At 42.8% G+C, this 3545-nt stretch overlaps 1 long non-coding RNA gene across 2 annotated transcripts; it reads right to left on the bottom strand.

Annotated features, from left to right (window-relative positions):
- Positions 1-305: 305 nt before the first annotated feature.
- Positions 306-2203, bottom strand: LOC125512762. 2 transcript variants are annotated; one of them, XR_007285531.1, is made up of 4 exons: positions 1876-2203; positions 1702-1789; positions 1342-1431; positions 306-598 (listed from the first exon to the last, which is right to left on the bottom strand). It is a non-coding gene; the product is annotated as an uncharacterized LOC125512762 (long non-coding RNA). The 2 variants fall into 2 exon arrangements; XR_007285530.1 differs by having other exon boundaries at positions 306-594; positions 1876-2200.
- Positions 2204-3545: the final 1342 nt, after the last annotated feature.

Genomic DNA, 3545 nt, shown 5'->3' with positions numbered 1-3545 from the left:
GGACCCCCCTCGTCGCGAATGAAAGGTTCTGACATTGTCATAGGAGTGTTTGTGTGCACTATGGGTCGATCGCTCTCTTCCTCTTTCACCTCAACATCGGATATAATGCTAAAGCAATGAGTAGGAGGCACGTGTATGGGTTGTTCTCACAATGCATAACCGAGGTTCCATGTGACCTATCGATGTGGACGATTTGGGGGGGGGGGGGGGGGGGGGGGGGGGGGGGCGTTCACCCATAAAATGGTGTCCCAAACCCAACGATCGTGTGCACTTGAAATACAACCGACCATCAATGTTTAGATTAATTGATCAAATGAGACAGAACAGACTGTTATACTTCACGTGTCATAAAAGTTATTTGATCACAGACATACAAGTTTCGAAGGAATAGCGTGCACAAAAAACACTAGTCTGTTCTCCCTAGCTAAAACAGAGAATGGTATCAAAACACATTCAGTTAAACACTGCAGTTTGCTTGCATCGAGCTTCTGATTCAAGGAAACAAGCATTGCACGGGTACACCTTGTAGTCCACGGCGATCCTGGGTTTGTCGGTGGGGCCAGGGATGACCTTGAAGAGCCACGGCTTCATGTCCTGCCTAATTGAAAACTGGAATTCAGAAGCCTAAAAACCATGGAAGCAAAGTAAAGTATACAGAAATTGTTAAACATGCAGATAGATTCAGTGATCTGTTCTATAATACATATGGAAGATTACTGTTTGAAAATGCCAAAATAGTTTCTGCAATTCATATGGAAAATACAAATGGAAATTGAATGCATGGCTTAATTCTACAATATCCAGTGTTGGCATGTTCCAATTCAGTCTATAATTTTGGGGAGTGCATGGCTTAATTCTATAATATAAAAAATGTGCAGATATAGTAGTACACAGTAGTGTTGCCACTGTTGGTATTTATAATCCCCTCTAGATCACAACACAATTCTGTTAAAAAATCCTAGAGAATCAATATAGTATCTGGTGAAGGAATAAAAGGCAAACAGTATGTATGTACTAGTAATCAACTAGACTGAATTGGAATGTCTGTACATATGACTATGACTGAATCTGAAACATGCTCAAACAGTAGGTATGTACTAATTAACTAGACTGAATTGGAATGTCTGTACATATGACTATGACTTAATCTGAAACTGAAACATGCTCTCTGTTGAATCTGAAACTGCTGATGCTCTCTACTAATTTCACATATGGCACACTTGACAAAAAAATTCAGCAAAAAACATGAGCTGCTGCACTTTGAGGCCTACTGCTACAAGCTAGTATTAATTTCTGAATTTGTACGACAACACAAGATGAGCAGATAGGGAGAGGATGGACCTGAGCTGCTGCTAATGTGATGGAGCTCCTCCTCCTAGGCGAGGAGGACGGCTGCAATTGCTCAGCTTATTCCCTCCAAATCGCGTGTCACTGCTAGACAGGAAGGATACACATACACGTTTTAGATCATTGTTTATCTCCACACGGCTCTACTTGAGTGAGAAACAATCTATATACTATACTCAAATCCAATGAGTGTAAACGCTAGGGCAAAATTACTCCCTCCTAAATGAATCAGTACAAGAATAAGACAGTGTAAAGTTTCTGAGAAAAAAAATGCATTTATGAGAAACAAGATAGTGAACAAGAACAACACACGGTCTATAGATTAGAAGAAGTGAGATGGGGATGAGGTGCTACCTACTGCTGCTGAACCAAGGGAGGGGAGGAAGCAGAATGGTGGCCACGAGAGTGGAAGAGTATAACCACACGTCGTGCACCTGCGCGCCTGCCAAATCGAATAAAAGAGAACGAACAACATCAATCAAACCGAACAAACAGAGGTGAAGAGGGGGAAGAGACCACGTCGTGCACCTGATTGGTCTGCCGGCGCGTGGCTGTGGGAGCCGTGGCGGATCTGGACCTGCTTGACATGGTGGGTAGGTCGGAGCTCAGGGTGGAGAGACGGTGATGGTGAAGGAAAGGTCGCTGGCGGCTGTGCCTGGAAGGGGACGGCGCACCCAGATGGCAGGGGGCTAAGGATTACAGGGAGAGGGAAGCTGTCGCTGACGAGGGTGAGCCGTCGTGTGGTCTTGCTGCGACGAGGATGTATCTGTTCCTCTCTCAGCGTCTCCTATTTTAGGCCTCTCTCCTTTGTGCCAACAATCTTTACCAGAGGCTGCAAGCGACACCGCCGCTCGTTTTTCCACGCTGTTAGTCATGGGTCTGCTTTCCCACATATTGGCCGGCGCAATGCTGGTGCCTGGTCACGGGTACGCCCCTGCTCCCATGTATTATCCATGACGATGAAAAACGCTTGCCTGGGCACGGCTGGCCGACGCAGGGCTGGTACCGATGTCCATCCTGGAACCGTTCGGGCGGAAGGCGGGTGGTTCCTGCTGGACTGCGGCAGCCTAGTGCCTGCACGGTGCTGCTATCTTACACGTAGCGTGGTCCACCGTTCCCTATAAGAGGAAATAAGCATCAAACGACATATAACGAGAATATATATATATATATATATATATATATATATATATATATATAGTATTACTATTCATCGCCCAGGGTGCAGAATAAGTTATTCTTCACCCGAGATAATCTTACGATCATTTCATAATTAAATTACATTTTGAATTCAAATAGTTACATTCCTATTGATTCACTGCGTAAAATTTGACATAAGAAAATAAAAATATAGGTCATAAGACAAGAAAATTTGCAGTTTATGTGTATTTTAGACTATGTTTTTACGTTTGTAATTTTACATAACATAAAATATTTTTTATGGCGATTATATATTTTCTTACGGTCCTTTTTTGCGTCGGAAATAAGACAAAACTTACGGAACGTAAAATTATGGTGCATTGATGGTAAAATAGAGGGGGGGTGAAGAATAACTATTCCTCACCCAGGATGACGAATAGCGCGACCATATATATATATATACAGCCGGTATATTCTGATAATATTATCAGAATAACTATTCTGATAACACTTCCGCACTGCACGCTCAATGCAAGTGCACATCATTGTTTGAACCAAGTGTGCTGCAGTACTGAGGTGAGTGAACTTCCCGAGGCGAAGTTTGCACCAACTCTCAATGTGAGAAAGGGCAATGCACGGTACCAAAGAGGCTAGCAAGGATGGAAGGGTGAGAGTGTGTATAATCCATGGACTCAACATTTGTCATAAAGAACTGACATAATTATTGCAAAAATCTACAAGTCATCAAAAACCTCGGTACTACGCGCATGCTCCTAGGGGGATAGATTGGTAGGAAAAGACCATCGCTCGTCCCCGACCGCCACTCATAAGGAAGACAATCAAATAACACCTCATGTTTCAAATTTGTTGCATAACATTTACCATACGTGCATGATACGGGACTTGCAAACCTCAACACAAGTATTTCTCAATTTCACAACTACTCAACTAGCACGACTTTGATATTATTACCTCCATGTCTCAAATCAATCATCAAGCATCAAACTTCTCTTAGTATTCAAAACACTCTTAAGAAATTTTTACAAATCTTGAATACC

The sequence above is a fragment of the Triticum urartu genome, chromosome 6 (genome assembly GCF_003073215.2).
Source record: "Triticum urartu cultivar G1812 chromosome 6, Tu2.1, whole genome shotgun sequence".
Taxonomy (NCBI): domain Eukaryota; kingdom Viridiplantae; phylum Streptophyta; class Magnoliopsida; order Poales; family Poaceae; genus Triticum; species Triticum urartu.
The sequence above is the reverse complement of the archived record's forward strand: the minus strand, read 5'-3'. Positions and strand labels throughout refer to the sequence as shown.